This window comes from Suricata suricatta, chromosome 12 (genome assembly GCF_006229205.1).
Source record: "Suricata suricatta isolate VVHF042 chromosome 12, meerkat_22Aug2017_6uvM2_HiC, whole genome shotgun sequence".
Lineage (NCBI taxonomy): Eukaryota > Metazoa > Chordata > Mammalia > Carnivora > Herpestidae > Suricata > Suricata suricatta.
The window spans coordinates 57,823,072-57,840,735 of record NC_043711.1 but is presented as its reverse complement, the minus strand read 5'-3'; the positions used below and the strand labels follow the sequence as shown (position 1 = coordinate 57,840,735).

At 42.0% G+C, this 17,664-nt stretch overlaps 1 protein-coding gene and 1 non-coding gene across 2 annotated transcripts in view; one reads left to right on the top strand and one right to left on the bottom strand.

Annotated features, from left to right (window-relative positions):
* Positions 1–16,454, bottom strand: part of NINL (ninein like) — a 239,084-nt gene extending 222,630 nt beyond the window's left edge. Inside the window, exon 1 of the mRNA XM_029918717.1 lies at positions 16,283–16,454. The gene's annotated coding sequence lies outside the window, so the exon portion shown is untranslated. The remainder of the gene's footprint in view (positions 1–16,282) is intronic.
* Positions 3,019–3,075, top strand: LOC115275592. Its single transcript, XR_003901653.1, has one exon. It is a non-coding gene; the product is annotated as a small nucleolar RNA SNORD104 (small nucleolar RNA).
* Positions 16,455–17,664: the final 1,210 nt, after the last annotated feature.

Here is a 17,664-nt window from a genome sequence, read left to right as displayed (position 1 = left end):
GGCTAAAATGAACAAATCAAGAGACTATAGATGCTGGCCAGGGTGTGGAGAGACGGGTATCCTCCTACCCTGTTGGTGGGAATGTAAACTGGGGTAGCCGCTCAGGAAAACAGTGTGGAGGTTCCTCAAAAAACTATCAGTAGAACTCCCCTATGACCCATCAATAGCACTGCTAGGGATTTACCCAAGGGATACAGAAATGCTGATGCATAGGAGCACATGTACCCCAATGTTCATAGCAGCACTGTCAACAATAGCCAAAAATGGAAAGAGCCTAAATGTCCATCATCTGATGAGTGGATCAAGAAGATGTGGTATATATATATATATATATATACAATGGAGTATTACATGGCAATGAGAATGAATGAAATCTGGCCATTTGTAGGAAAGTGGATGGACTTCAAGGGTGTCATGCTAAGCGAAATAAGTCAGGCGGAGAAGGACAGATAACATATGTTTGCAGTCATAGGTTTTACAGGAGAACAAGAGAAACCTAATGTAGGACCAGGAGGAGGGGAAAAGGGAAAGAGAGTTGTGGAGAGAGAGGGACACTAAACCTGAGAGACTATTGAATACTGAAAATGAACTGAAGGGGAAGGGGGAGGGGGGAAAAGAGGTGGTGGTGATGGAGGAGAGCACTTGTGGGGAAGAGCACTGGGTGTTGTATGGAAACCAATTTGACAATAAACTATTAAAAAAAAATGTTCACCACCATTCACCATTAAGGGAATGCAAATTTAAAGTCTAATGAGATACCACTACATGTCTGTTAGGATCCTGACATTAAATTTTTTACGAAATTCCCATACCAAGAACTGGCAAGGATAACAAATTAGATACTCATACATTATTGCTGGAAATGCAAAATGTTAAGGCCATTCTAGAAAGTAAGCAGTTCCAAATTAAACAAGTACTCAGCAACTCTGCACACTAATATTTACCCTAGGAAAAGTGAAAACACGCTCACACAGCTCTATATACAAATGCCTGTAGCAGCCGCATCCACAAATGTCAAAAACTGGAAATTATCTTAATGTTCTCCAACTGTTGAATGGATTGACGGCCATTCCTCACTTGAAATGCTAATCTTCAAGAAAGGAACAAACTGTTAATACAAGCAACAACACAGATAAATACCTAGAGAAAAGTCAGTCTGGAAAGTTTACATGCTGTAAGATTCCATTGATATTACATTCTGGGAAAGGCAAAACTACAAGGTCAGCAAACAGGTGGGCAGGAGTTAAGACTACAAAGGGCAGCAAGAGTGTTTTTTGGATAATGCAACTATTCTGTATTCTCTCTGTTGTGACAATTACAAATCTTTATGTGTTCAAACTCTCAGAATTGTATACACACACACACACACAGTTTTTTTTTAGCATATGCGTTTTTTTTTTTTAAAGGGAGGTCATTTTACAGAAATTACCACCTTTAGCCTGTAACAAAAACCTCTCTGAAGGCAAGGGAACACCAAGGTTTGGCTGCTGTCTTAAAATGGAAAAAACATAATAAAATATGTATTGAATTTCAGTTAGTTATCCTGCTGCAGGCTTATAAATGCTAGGGTATCTATACCTAGTTTTATTGAACAAAATAATTTCAGTTTACCTCTGAGGGCCTGTGATCATTAACTTCCAAAAGGGTCTCAACCTCTCTCCCATCTGAGCAACAACAGTGTGGAATGCTGTAAGGCTCCAATCTCCCCTCCATCCCACGGCACCCAAAGGAGGTAAATGAGTTACCTCCTTCGGGGAGGCTACCATGAAGGAGAGGGAGATATGGATGCAGACAGATCTCAAGAGAGATGAAAAGGCACTGAAGACTAATAACCTAGATGTATTTCCTTTGAAGAAAAAGGGGAGCGCTTGGCACTAGAACAAACAGGGAGGCATGCAGAGCAGATTCTTTCCTGAATGCTGTTGGGCAACTCACATCCGGGAATGTGAGCTTCCACACTCTTATCATTTGAGAAATGTTATTTCTGGCCACAGAAGCACCTAGAACTTTATCAGTTAGCCAGGTGGAGCATCTGATTCTCTACCAAATGCTAGAAATTCCAGAAGAGAATTCATATGAGCACTAACTTTGTTTTCTTTTCTAAAATGTCTGAGGACCTGAAACAGTGGATGTTACTGGCACATTACTGTGAAAGCACCTTGTTCATGTAGTATTAGCAAAGACAGACCGGGAAGTCAGCAGAAGGCACATGCTGCTGCTAGCTTCAGCATTCTCACTTCCACCAAGAACAATGTCCTCAAGAGACCCAGGGTAGGAGGCTGATGATCTAAGAGCAGAATCTTGCTTTTCATTTAAAAAAATAAACAAACGTTTAATAGGCACAGAAATCCAAATTAAAACAACTTAGGAGTTTTTCACACCAGAGGGCATGTGACAGGATTACATGTGTCTGGCACACTGGTGTCAAAGGCTGACTCTCTGGCACCACCTCTCAGAGGAACAGAGGAAGCCAGTAAGGAAGTTCTACTCAGAGACCCCACTGCACACTCATCCCAACGAGCAATGTGACTGGGCAGTGGCAAGCAGTGGCTGGGCTGTGAGAACAAAGGAAGGTGCACACATTTTCTATCCACTGAGAGGGAAAACAAGAAGACTGAAATTCTTCATAGAATGCTACTTAAAAGTCTCTAAATGCTCAGAACAAAATCAAAAGCCTAACTAAAGGGAAACATCCCACCTCAGCACTCCATGGTATACATCAACAGACAAGCTTGTGAACTCCATCAACACACAAACACTTGTCCATTAAAAACACCCTGAAGGGGCGCCTGGGTGGCTCAGTCGGTTGAGCACCCGACTTCAACTCAGGTCATGATCTCATGGTTAGTGGGTTCAAGCCCCACGTCGGGCTCTGTGCTGACAGCTAGCTCAGAGCTTGGAGCCTGCTTCAGATTCTGTACCTCCCTCTCTTTCTGACCCTCCCCTGTTCGCGCTCTCTCTATCTTTCAAAAATAAATTTAAAAAAATTAAAAAAAAAAAGCACACCCTGAAATTACTGCAGTGATGACATCCCAATCAAAGAACACATTAAATTGCAGACACTAGTGATGGGGCGGGGGGGGGGGTGGAGAACCCTGAAATTAGTAGAACAGAAAAACCTAGTTGGTTTTTTTGTGGGTTTTTTTGTGTGTGTATGTGTGATTGGTTGTGTAGCAGGATTCTCACACAGAGAGTTGTGACACTGAGTCTTTTTTTTTCCAGGAAGCAACTTAATCCTGCTGGCAAGGCTCAGTTGGGTTCATTCCCAAAGAACTGAGTACCACATGTCACATGGCATAGTCGTTTTTTTAATTCATTTTCTATTTCTTTGTCTCCTGTATACGGTAACACACATAAACATGCACTCTGATTAAGTAAAGTCTCAGTTTACAAGGTCATGAGGGATGTTGTCACCATAGGCACATAGCCAGGTTACCTTGAAGTTTTCTCTCCCTTTTTTTCTCTCTCCTTAGGGAGGGGACCCTACCACAGTTGTCCTTACATTTTGATTTCTTAAACTTGAGGCATTTATTAGCTTAGGTTTTGGTTTGTTTGTGTAGATTGTTAGGGCATTAGAAACACCTCAATCTAATGGCCTCTTTATTTACTTAATTTAACACTATGAAAACCCTCATTTGACTACTTCTAGCTAGCTGAATTTAATGGCACCTAGTATTTTTACCAAAACAAGTCTGCCTTCAAAAAGAAAATAGACCCTATTATAATGGCTAAAATAAAGTAAACTAACACCACCAACTGTTGACAGGGGTGCAGAGGAACAGAAACATATTTATTGCTGGTGAGGAATACAAAATGGAACAGTAATTTAGAAAGTAGTTTGGCAACATTGTACATAGTTAAACAGAGACTTACCACACAATCCAGCAACCCCACTCATAGTTATTTATCAAAGTAGATAAAAAACTTATGCTCAAACAACAACAACAAAAAATTTGTATGGAAATGTTTATGGTGGCTCTACCCATAATCACCAAAAACTGGAAGTAACCAAGGTATCCTTTAACAGGTAAATGGATAAAGAAACTGGAACATTCATACAATGGAATACTATTTAACAATTAAAAGGAATGAGCTATTGATACATGCAACAACATGGATGAATCTTAGACTCATTTTGCAGAAGCCAAATCCCAAAGCTTCCATGTTATATTATTTCATTCATATGATATTTTGGAAAAAGAAAAACTGTAGGGATAGAAAACAGGTCAATAGTTGCAAGAGGTTGGGGAAGGTGGGAGCAGTCAACTGCCAAGAGGATTCATGGAGGAACTTTTAGGGTGGTGTAACGATTATGTATGGCACGGGAATGGTAGATATGTAATATATATTTGTCAATTTTGTACAGCATAAATTTTACTGTATGCAAATTAAAAAATAATCAACTAGCAGAGTACCTGGGTGGCTCAGTTGGTTAAGTGTTCTACTCTTGATTTTGGCTCCGCTCATGATCTCATGATTTGTGAGTCTGAGTCCCACCTCAAGATCCCTGCTGATGATGCACAACCTGCTTAGGATTCTCTTTTTCTCCCTCTCTCTCTGCCCCTCCTGTGTGCTCTTTTTCTCTCAAAATAAATAAAATATAAACTTAAAAAAAAGAGATTGAGGAGGATGTGGAGGACCCAACATGGAAAGCAGACTGTAACAAATGAATCTAACTGTATTGCAAATGTATGATATAACCTCACTGAAGGGGATAAGGAAAAAAAAGAGATAGCCCAAAGCCTTGAAAACTAATATTTTGACTGGAAACTGCAACCCCAAAGAACTGTATATAATGCTGTATTCTATCTTATAAATTATTTCTCACAAGTATATGGGTTAATAATTCTGAAAGTAATTTGCATCGATACTAGAGTTGACCCAATAAGTAAATAAATAAATGTAGATAATAGGAGCCAGATTTCTTACCATCAAAGAAAGAAGTTACAAAGAAGCAGGATAAAATGCTAGTATGAAGCTTGTGGTGTTGGATTCAAGCTGGAGACATCAGTAGACTCATGATCAATTTAATACATAGACAAAGAGATATATAGATGATAGATAATAGAGATTTTGTAACTATGTGTATATAAATGGAATCAATATATTTATATACATTTCCTAAACCTATGCTATGAGCCAAGAAGCAGTAATATCCCCAATAGCAGCAAACACCGTTTCATCCAGATCTTGGTTTCTAAACACCATTTTCCAGTGAAAGGACCCAGGGCTCCTCAGAAACATGACCGATACTAGGGCTGAGATAGAGAAAGTATTAGCTGAGCCTGGGCATGTGAAAGAGACACAGAAGGCAATCTGAAAGAGCTCCCAATATTCAAAGCTGGGAAAATTTGAATAATAAAATAAATAATGCAGCACTGGATTATAACTGAGAGTATAAAATAAATATACATGAGTCCACACTGATATAAATAAATGACTGAGTAAATAAAGAAATAAATGTAGATCCTCTCCTCTCTAGGAGGTAGAACTTAATCCTCTCCTTCATAAGTATAGACCAAATTTAGTAACTTTCTTCTGAAGATCAGAATATGGAAAGAGAAAATTTAAACTTTGGAGAGATCTGGCAGACACCATCGGAACTAAATGATCAAGATTAACATCACCATTAATGTTCAGGGAATGTCAGGTACCTCTGGATATGATGCTATGAGTAGTGCATTTCACCTCTGTGTATTTTTCCCCAAGACCGATAAAACCAGTCAGAATCATTAGAAAACATCAAAATGAGGGGCATTCTATGAAATATCTGATCTGTGCTCCTCACAATGTCAGGATCATGAAAAACAAGGTAAGTCTGAGAAACTCTCACAGACTGGAAGAGACTGAGGTGACCTGATGACTAAATGCCATTTGAGATTCTGGTTGGGATCTTGGAAGAGAAAAAGGACAGCAGTGGAAACACTGCTGAAGTTCAAATGAAATGTGGAATTTAGCTAACAGTAGTGTCATTAGCAGCTAATTACCTGATTCTGATCTTTGAACCATGGTTGTGTGAGATTTTAACATGAAGGGAAATGGGTGAGAGGTATATGGGAATTCTGTATTATCTTTGCAACTATCCTATAAATTTAAAATTATCCCCAAATAATAAATTCTAGTTAAATGAAGAAAAGAGAATTTACTGGAAGGGTCAGACATATTCAGACTGAGTTAAACTGGGCATATGTGGATTGTCAACACTTACCAAAGGTAATGAAGTAACAACATCCACAAGTGAAAGTATTTTCTTTTTTTTTTTATAGTTTATTTATTTTTGAGACAAAGACAGACAGAGTCCAAGTGGGGGAGGGGCAGAGAGAGAGAAGACACAGAATCGAAAACAGGCTCCAGGCTCTGAGCTGTCAGCACAGAACCCAATGGGGGCTTGAACCCACAAACCAGGAGATCCACGAACCATGAGATCATGACTGAGCCACCCAGGCTCCCCTGGAAGTATTTTCTAAATGTGCTGAGGTCAGCACTTAGCCATGACTCCCAGAGAATGTTCGAACAACGTGAAAGTGTCAAATCTTTCCATTAAAGGGTAAAAGTACATTATAAAGTTCCCCATTAAATCATGTGATTACTATGGTCATTGTTAATTGAAATAACCATAGAAAACAAATGTAAACTAACAATATCATAAAACAAATGCAGTATTCTGCGGCCATCTGCCAAAGCCCAGCCATCTGAGGGTATGCTGACATTTCTCAACTCCCTATACCATACTGGAATTCATAGATAACAATTCCATGATATGCTATTGACGAAAAATTAGGATGTCAATATCACAGACAAAAACTATGCATTTCCACTCCACATTATTTGAAACAATCATCAGAAACATAAAATTGACACTAGAATTCAATAAAATAATTAACCCTTACTTTTGCCAAGCTTTCTGTTATGGGGAACATAAAAAACATGTCTGACTGTGGGAGCTATCAATCTAGTTGGGACTCAACCAAGAAGTACCTATTAGACGAACTTCTTTGGCATACATTCACGTTTCAATTCCACAAAATATATACTGCATACAGAACCTGGAGTAATAAGGTCTTGGTTAATGCATTCACTTCCTTTAAATATCTAATTCATTATTTTTTCAAGTGTTTACATATTTTGCCATTATGATGTCTCTTTTTTGGGGACAATTGTTGCTATTTACTTTTATTTCAGTCAAGTGACCTTAAAAGTTGAGGGAGAAAAATAAAAATAAAAAAAGCACTAGGAGATTTTTTTAACACTCTAATTCAGCTGTATAAGTCCTGGTGTCTTCTCTCTACACAGTCAAAGCTACTGGAAAGAGGTATCTACCTTTGACCCCTCAGTAAGGTCCTCACTTTTGCTAAATGACCTTTTCATAATAGAAATATAGTATTTCTTGAGCTCATCATATAATGGCACATTCCTAAGTACTTGGGAATTTATTAGCCCTGTGAGAGAGGCACCATCATCATCCCCATATTAAAGTTGAGGATACTGAGGCACAGATAGGTAAAGTAATTTGCCCAAAGTCACAGAACTGGTAAATGAACACACACTGAGGTCTAACTCCAGTTAGAACTACCAACCTTTATTATATGGAAACCAACTGGACAATAAAGTATAAAATAAAAAAATTTAAAAAAAGAATTACCAACCTTTACACTTTGCCTCATGCCTACTAATAACATCCAAACATACAAAATAATTTGAGTATTTAAAAGAAAGTTTTTCCATGTCCAGAATATATTGGAAAATGTCTCCTCCATCTCTAAACCAAACCAGAAAGTCCTAATGTTATACAAAAATTTTATATTAGTAAACCTAATTACAAGGAAAGAACATTAACTTGAATAGTCCCCCAAATTACAAAGCAATACTTCTTCAACCAAACATTCCACGTCCCAATCCATTTCTATTCATCTGCTATGAAACAGTGAGACACCTTCTCTTCACCAGAACCAGAGTGTAATCTTTGTTTCATGTTGCCTAAACAAGAAAATAAGAGAGGGGCATCTGAATGGCTCAGTCAGTTGAGCATCCAACTCTTGATTTCGGCTCAGGTCACGATCTCAGAGTTTGTGAGATTTAGCCCAGTGTTGGGGAATGAATATGGAGCCTGCTTGAGAGTCTTCCTCTCTCTCCATCCCTCCCCTGAATATGCATGTGCACTTTCTCTTGCTCTCAAAATTAACAAACAAAAAAAGGAAGAGAATAAAATAACACAGCTGATAACATTTATTTAGAAAACCATAATAGTCCTCCCCAACTCATTATTGTCCTAACTTTCACATCTGAAATTCCAGCCAGGCAGTTAAGAGCTAAAGGCACATGTTGATCTTCCTTGTTCTTTACACATATTTAAAAGTCCACAGAATCCAACAGCAGATTGAATATTTTGGGTTTCTACTTCTAAGGAATGAGCCTGCTGTGAAGGAAAATGTCAACAGCAAGAACTCAATGGCCATAAAAACAGATTCAGAATTGCTAAGAACTAATCATCTTTAATGTAAATGAAACACAGCAGTCTGAGAAACCAGGCCATGAGGAAACCACCATATTTTACTATTCTAGTTGCTTAAAGTTCATGCCAAACAAAATAAGCTAAAATAAAATGTTATAGTCCTGGGCTGATGCAACCAGCCAGCCTTGGGATGGAACCATTTCTAGGTCTGACACACATGGGGCTTAAGAGCTAATGAAACGTGATGTATTGACACAGAGGTTTCCAACACTGCTGGGACCGGTGGCCCCAGTGCAGAGAAGAGCTTGGGAACACAGGGCCACAACAAGTTCTATGAAACATGCCTGTGACTAGTGGTCCCTGTGAGCATCCAGTGTATAAATCAACCCCAGCCTGACTCCCCCACTCAAGAACTGGACCCAGAGCAGGAAAGAAATCCAGGAGCAAGTGCTAGGAGTCAAGAAGCAGTAGTCCTGCCACAAGTCTGTCCCTCACTGACACATGAGCTCAGGGTCATCTGCTTAACAGATATAAGCTATTTGAATGATTCTAGTATAAGAGTCTTATTAAAAAGTTCTCTCATTTTAAGTCACCGAATTTTGGACTTTTATGGTACTTTAAGTTGTCTTGTCCATTATCTTAACAGACTTGGGAAAGCCGTTTTCACTACTACATGGCAATGAGAAAGAATGAAATAGGGCCATCTGTAACAAAATGGATGGACCTGGAGGGAGTCTTGCTAAGCGAAGTAAGTCAGGCAGAGAAGGAAAGATACCACTTGTTTTCACTCATATGTCTAACAGGAGAAACCTAATAGAGGACCATGGGAAGAGGAATGGGGGAAAAAGAGTTGGGGAGAGAGAGGCAAATCATGAGAGACTTTTTAATGCTGAGAACAAACTGAGGGCTGAAGAGGGAGGAGGGGAGGGGAAGGGGGTGATTGTCGTGGAGGGAGGCACTTGCAAGGAAGAGCACTGGGTGTTATATGAAAACCAACTTGGTAATAAACTATTTAAAAAAATAAATTTTAAAATATGGGCAAAGTGAGGCACGGACATTTGGAGCCCAAAGATATTCAAGAAATGGGCAGCACTAAAACTACTATCTGTCCTGAGGTGAGACTGGGTGAGGGCCTTACATCAACCCATCTCACTCATACAAAGGGAATAGTTTTCTATGTTCTTCCCATGGGGTCATTCCTGGGCCATCACTGTCTGAAAATTAGGTTTCTGCTCCCTGAAACAGGAAACAAAGAAAGAGCAGTTTAAAGTGGTAGAGGTGAAGACAGAAATCTAGCCTGGACTGTGTTGAGTTTGAAATATCAATGAGGCATGGAGGGAAAATGAGTAAAGGCAGCTGGATGTCTGTCTGGTCTAGTGTGAAGCATGAAGGAAAGGAAAGCTGTCACACGAAACTACCGGAAGGATTGTCTTTTTTTTCCTGCCTCTTCAGACAACAAAGCCAGAGAATATACCATAGTTCATCAAATTCCAAGATGCCACTGATTCTAAGAACAATGACTAAAAAAGAAAAACTGCTGTCAAAACCTAACACAATTCTAAGACAGGGTTGACTGCAAAAGGCAGAGACATTGTAACATGAAAAATTAAAGTGAGGTATTTACATTGCAGTGTATACAGGGTAGACATCTGTTTTTGTAACTATCCATTCTGACAGAATTTCAAATTTACAGAAAAATAACAAGAACAGTAAAAGAATTCTCAAATACCCTTTATGCCTGGAGCTTCACCAATGAACTATTTTTACTTTGTCCAATTTATCACACCCACTGTATCATTTTCTCTCTCCAACTCTGTCTCTCCTTCCTCAGGTTATTTCATATTGCACTTACTAAACTGAAGTACATAGTGACAAGTACAATAATCAAATTCAAGAAATGTATCACTTATATACTACTACTGTCTAAATCATCACTCACATTCAAATTTTGTCTATTTTCCCAATAATGTCCTTGTTAGCTCTCCTGCCCACTTCCTGACTCCAATCAAGAAGTGTATACAGGTGTCAAGTCCCTTAGTCCTCTCTCAACTAGAATGGTTGCTCAGTCTTTATGTGTTTTGACCTTAAAATAACTGAAGAGTATAGAGGCCAGTTATTTACTCTGTAGAACACCACACAGAGAGAGTCAGGTTATGGTGGGAATACCCCAAGGGCGAGGTGGGTGAGGTACTGTTCTTTCAGTACATCTCATCAGGAGGCACATACTGTCTCTTTACAGGTGATCTTTAATTTTCATCACTTAGTTAGAATGGCATCCAAAGCAGGGCAGTTATCTTTTCTAAGAATTTGATCTATAATGGGGCGCCTGAGTGGCTCAGTAGGTCAAGCATCTAACTCTTGATTTCGGCTCAGGTCATGATCTCAGGTTCTTGAGGTCAAGGGCTGCATCAAACTTTGTGCTAAGAGTGCAGAGATTGCTTGAGATTCTCTCTCTCTCCCTCTTTCTCTGCCCCTACCATGCTCACATGCATGCTCTCTCTCTCTCTCTCCCCCAAAATAAATAAACATTTTTTAAAAAAGAATTTGAATTATGAGAATTTTAAGTAGTAAAATCTATAACATCAAAGTTTTACTTTATATGTACAATTTTGAAATAATTCAGAAAGAATTTAAAATGTGCCAAGAACTGCTTAATTTTAAAGCCACACTTTTGCTACAAAGCGAGCCTGGCTAAGTTTGAATTAAGAAGGACCCCTGCAAACATCCTGTTTGAAGCAGTTTTCCCAGAAGTGCTACTGGCACTTATGTTCTTACAAACAGGCCACTAATGCAGATCGTGGAGTTTAGAAATTGGGCAAGTCAGGAGGCAAACTCACCATTACTTTCCTTCATTTAGGTCCCTGGGGAGTGGTGACCTCAGTGAAGTTTGGCCACAAAAGCAGTCACCTGAACCCAGGGAACTAACTGGCTGAGCTGCAGCTGGCCCTTAGGAATTAGCTTCCTTGGGGCAGAAAGCCCTACCCTTCCTGTTATGGGAACAATGAGCTCTCATTTTATTCCCCATCCACATGGGGACACGAATACCCCAAGTATGCCAGGAGGGGGCTCATCTGTTCTGCAGTCTCTCCACAGCTGGGGACTTGGTGGTGCTGCCCTGTCTTGTCCAGTTTTGTCCATATTAATGAACACAGCCAGAAGCCTGGAGGCCACATGCACCAGCAGTCCTAGCCCCTCCCTCCTCAGGCCACCTAAGTATAGCCAGGGCAGGTAAAGACATTCTGGATACCTTGAGCTCTCCCTGGGCCATGGCAACCAGTTGTTAAAGTCTGACAGAGCAAATTACCCTTTTGATTTTTAAATAATGTATAACTATTTACAAAATTCCTACACCCTTACACTAAATTCTAAATCAGTGAATGCTTTATTATATTACTTCATGTTGGTTTTTATATTTATAGTTTGATGCCATCTGTGACCCTGAGGGAGACTCCACAGGCCCCTGGTGTGAATGGCACTCCTAGGAAGTTGCCCTGGCAAAACCACACAGTGACTAAAGTCCCAATCCCAACATCAGACTCAAATTTTTAAATTTATTTCCATGAACATGCACACATATGGTGTCCACCAATGCAAAGCACACTCTTGCTTACAAATGGAATTTGACTTGCTAATTCCCTTACTCTCCCCTCACCTCACATATCTAAACAGATTGTGTAAGTTACAGTTTTTTATCAGCACTGAAAACTTCTTTCTTTTTCATGTACAGAAATGATCTCATTGCTGAGGCAGTGACATATGGTGGAAATCTCACATGCCTCAAAGCAAGAAATCTGCAGAGAGCCTATCTAGATCCCTATGCACCCTTCAGTGCCAAGTGATTCTGAGCATAGTGGGTAGCAAGCCCCTGTCTTCTGGATGGGGACAAGAACATCCCCCTGTTCAGCAGAATGCTGTGAGCACTACAAGGAAGAATTTACCAAGAGCAGAGAACAGAGCTGGCACACAGAGCTCAATTTAAAATCAAATCACCAAAAGACCAGTGCTCCATTTCTGACATCAGCATGACCAATGAACAAGTAATGCAGAAGGCCCAGAGAACATACTCCACCTGTACAGTGAGCTATACTAGCCCTCCAGTGATCAGGTACTCAAAGCCTCCCCTGCCATGGCCCCCTTGAACCCTGCCTCCATCGAGTAGGAGCAGGGAAGTGTGAGGCCTGTCACAGACCAAGGTGGGAGGCCCCCTTCCAGATGGTGACTGGTTCTATGGTCCAGAAGGCTACTGAATGCGTTACTCCTCATTCTTGAAGAGACACAGAAACCAACCTCCCTTTCCTCAAGATGTGAAATAGCCACTGCCAACATGGGTGAAAGAGGAGCAACCTGGGCCCCCAAATGATGGTTCAGCCACTGGAATAACCTATCGTGAAGTCCCATACTTTCCTTCCAGGACTTCTCTATCTGTTAAAGCCAAGACTGAGTTGGGTTTTCTTTTCTTTTCTTTTTTTTAAAGTAATTTATTGTCAAGTTAGCTAACATACAGAGTATACAGTGTAGTCTTGGCTTCGGGAGTAGATTCCAGTGATTCATCACTTACATACAACTCCTAGTACTCATCCCAACAAGTAACTTCCTCAATGCCCATCACCCATTTTCTCCACTCCCCCAAACTCCCCCCTCCCGATCAACCGTAGGTTTGTTCTCTGTATTTAAGAATCTCTTATGATTTGCCTTCCTCTCTGTAACTTATTTTTCCTTCCTTTCCTCTATGGTCTTCTGTTAAGTTTCTCAAATTCCACATATGAGTGATATCTGTCTTTTTCTGACAGACTTATTTCACTTAGTTCCATCCACATGAGTTGGATTTTCTATCACTGGTAGCTAAAAACATTCCAACTGATAGGCATGCACAAATGTAAAATTTTTCACTTCAGTGAAAACACTAGACAATGAGAAGACAGACTTTCTTTCAGATCTTTAACAGTAACAATAAACAACCACTTTGAGAAGTTCCAACACCAAAATCTTAACTTATTAAACAAAGCAGATCCCAAAATAAAATAACTGGGATATAAGAGTCTCTGTCACATCATAAAAGGATCTGCCAGTTTCCTCTCATGAAATACAAAGCAAGTCAATGCACAAAAGCTGATATATAAGAGTATTTCTCAAATTTGAGTGTATTAGAATTACCTGGAGGATGCTGGTTTATTTGAGAAACCAAAGATTTCAACTCAAGGGAGACTATGTACAAGAAGTCATTATCTCTTAAAGTTTAAGGAAGGACAGTCCAGGGTTGAGAAAGACAGAGGAGTACAGCTAGGCAGTACCAGCTGCATGCTCTAACCTTCATCAAGATGCTAAAAACACAGAACACCACCCAAACGACTCCTGGGTTCACAGAACAACAACAACAACATTTAGAATTCTTCAGTGGAGAAATCTCACCAGGAGCTTCAAGGTTAACCAAAGGATGGGAAATGGAAAGCCTTCTGCTACTGCTGCCCTCCAAATAGCTCCAGGTAGAGTCTGACCCAAAGTTTTGGCCTCCTGCTTGTGATTAACCAAATATATGGCCTTGAGCCTGAATTCTTAATGTGTACTTAATGCCAAAGACTGAGTTAAACCCAAATCTAAAGTTCAGTTAGAGCCACTGCCACTCAACCTTTTGCAAAGTGGATGTGGTCCTGGTGTTGCCCTTCTAAGTCAGAGGGCACTGCTCCCTCTAGTCAGGAGCCACACAATGCCCCCTGACTACCCCTCTGAAACGTACAGTTCAAAATGAGAGGCCAGGAAACTGTTTTTGCTTCCTTATTATAGACCTTTCTTCAGCCAAGGAGGGAGAGAGATATCTAGCAGACACCTGTTCATGGTAAAATCCAAAGGTAAGTGTCCAAAGTAGAAAGAATATGGTAAGAGGGATCTCTCCTCTCACATGCCCAAATCTCAAATGCCACATGTTCCATCTTCCCCCCCAAAAAATGACCCTCCACAACCAGCACTTAAAGTCCATAAAAGGGCAGAATCTGAATATTTTGAATACTTAGTTAGAATTTTGCAACTCTACTGTTATTCTACTTTCCACCACCATATGTTCATAAGGACTAAGTAGCAGAACAAAAGACACACTAACACTAAGGGATTTCAACACACTGTTGGCAAATGACTGTGTCAGTTAAGTCACCTCTGAGCAGCCCTGCAAACCACAATGTAAGGAAATAAATACGAGTTAAAGAAAAGCAGCATTCCAGCAAAGTTTACATAAAGTCCTCAACTTAAAAAATGTTGAAACCCTAACTATTCCTTTGTAAGATGTTCTTTTTCTAATATGATGGTGTTAAATGTTATTGAAGTTCAGGTTCTTCAGAGAAGGCTTGTTATTTTCTCATTCTGCAAAAATGATTATCCTCTATTTTTTACTGAATCTGAACTATATATATATATATATATATATATATTTCAAGACCCACTTCTATTTGCCAGTACAGACTAGTTCAAAAACTGTAATAAGTTAAACCACTAACAGATGATGTGTAAGTCAAGCAGAAGAGGCAGAGCACAGTGGTACGCTGCTTCTTTGCCTTAACATTTTTCTTTTAAGATACATACTCTTGCACGCAGTTCATAAAACTGTGAGGTTGCTTAGTGTTCTATTTAACAAACTTTAACTGACTTTTTTTTTTTTTAATTTTCTGCTTTGAAAAGTCCAATGTTGAAAACGTGGTAAAGGCCTTTAGGAAAAACTCTTGGTCACCCGTAATCCTTCCCTCCTGCTGACAGTGCTGGCGGTGTAACCTTGAGCATCACTTGACCTTCTCCAAGCCTTCCATCTTCACAGTTCTTTCTTTGGACCCCACCCCCACCCCCCACTGTTGCACCGCTTGGCCTAAGTCTCCAGGGCACGATTCGAGTGTGAAACACCAGAAGAGATGGGATTTGTGACCGAGCCCACCAATGGGAGGAAAGGGACGGTCCTGTCAACAATTGGTACAACACAGAAAATTTCCAACAGACTTTATAGTCCCTGAGAGTGGAGTGTTATTTCAAACCATTTTCCCAAGCGCAAACTCACGACACAACAAAAGACAGGTACATCCTAAAAACTTTCTATATCGAAGGATGGGATCTCATCTAAAGACCATTCTGTGGAGGACGTGGCCTGCTCAGAGGAACGAGGCTTCGAGCTCTAAAGGTGAAGGGTGAGGCTGAGGGACACGGCGGCGCTGTGGGCGATCCATCGGCCCTGGTACCGGACAGCCGCGCGTCGGAGGAGGGAAGTCAGTGCCGCAGCTGGCCACTGCGGCCGCGGCTCTCGCTACACCCTTTAACCTCCGCGTCACCAGTGAGGGCCACCGCCCTCACCCGACGCTGGATCGCACGCCAGACGGTTAGCGTCCACTTCAAGAGAGGGGTCAGACAGCTGCACACTCGTTCCGAGGACGACGCACACTGCAGGAACCGCCGCGACTGTAGGACCTGGGTTTCAAAGGTTTGGTCGAACAGCGGGATTCCTTCGGGACCTGTTCTTTTAAAGTGACCCCTGCACCAGCCTTCCAGGGTGACAGAAAGAGGCGGCCAGCAAGTCAAACTTACCCGAAGGCGAAGGGAGAACCCTGAACCCGCGCAGAAGCCAGTTCCAGGTGCCGAGGCGAGGGCGGGGGTTACCGCAGGGTTTTCCTCACCACCTCGCCCCGCCCAAAGTCACAGGGCCTGGGACCAGAGCTCGTTCCCACATGGCCGCTGCCTGCGGCGCAGCCCACGAGACAAGCGCCTCTCTCCTCCGTTGCCCCACCTAGGGGACTCGCAGCCGGGCTGGCCCCACGTGCGGCGGAGGAGCGGTCCCCACAACCCCGACCTAGCCCCGCTCACCTGGGCGGTCGGTGTCTCCGGTCTCCCCCGCGTTCGGGACACAGTGGCGCGGGCTAAGGGCGCTGGCGCGCGAGCTGCACCCACCCTGCGTCCTGCCGGCCGTTCTTTGTGTCTGGAGGCCCAGATGCCGCGCTCCCGCAGCCTCCAGGCACCGCCCCCTAGCCCTCCAAGCGCTGACCGCCTCTGGCCTCGTCCGAGCGGGCGGGGCTGCGGGGGCGGGGTGGAGGCCGAGTGGGTGGGGCGTGCGGGTGTCGGATTGGGGCGGATTGGGGCGGTTTGGGGCGGGCCGGCTGAGGTGGGGCGAGCGGGGGTTCCTCCACCGCCTCCAGCCGCAGCTCACCTTCAGCTAAGTGTCTTCTGTGAGGCTTGGCTGTTGGACCTCCTCGCTTGCTCCAGCATCCTCTTCTGGGAAAAACCCGAGGAGGCAGCCCAGGTAGTAGTTGTTACCCCAAATTCACAGTTGAGGAAACCGGAAGACATAAAACTAATGGTTCCTGTCTTTCCATCATATATCAAGTGATATATTGAGCACATACTAGTAGGGCCAAGCATAGTCCCAGAGGCTGAGAATGGAGCAGTAACAATGTGGGGAGAATTGGGAAATATATATATATATATATATTCCCTGCCTCTCATGGAGTTTACCTGCCAGAATACAATTTAAAAGCTTAAATGAAATATACAAAATAAGGGACAATCTTAAGGAGTGCAAGAAGTTGGCCAGGGAAAGTCAGAGTGACAGGAACATTTTAAGTGAAGGCCAGAAAGGAGTGAGTGAGGGAGACAGGCAGCAGTACCAGAGAACAGCTGGCTAGGCCTTGAGTCTAGAGGATGAGTTTCTTTGTGGCTAGGAAGAGTGGTAGGGACGGATTGTGGTGTGAGGCGAGAAAGAAGTGAGAAATGGGTGGGAGGCATAGGACCTTGCTGCCCCTTGTAAGGACTTTGCTTCTACTCAGACTAAGTTTAGTAGAGGGAACTTGTGGTCTGACTTAAAATCGCTCTGGTCACTGGGTTAGCCGCAAGGTCAGGGGAAAGAGCAAAGTTTGAAGTAAGAAGACCATTAAGAAGTGATGGCAGTAATTAGGTTAAGAGGTTAGGGTGGCTTGGACCAGGGTGGAGAAAATGAGGAGTGGCCAGATACGGAATATGTGGTATATGGGATGGTGCAACAGACAGAACATGCCTCCAGATTGGAGAAGGGTTGTTGGAGAGAAAGGGTGACTCCAAGACTTTGACCTAAGCAATGACAGTTACTCATTTTACGCTGGGTTCTTTCTACGCACATGTCTTACATGGCGCTGCTGAGCTAAGACTTGAGGCTGCATCCCCCTTCTTCCTCTTTTCTGCAGTGCTCTCAAAGTCCCAACTGTCCTTCTGGTCAC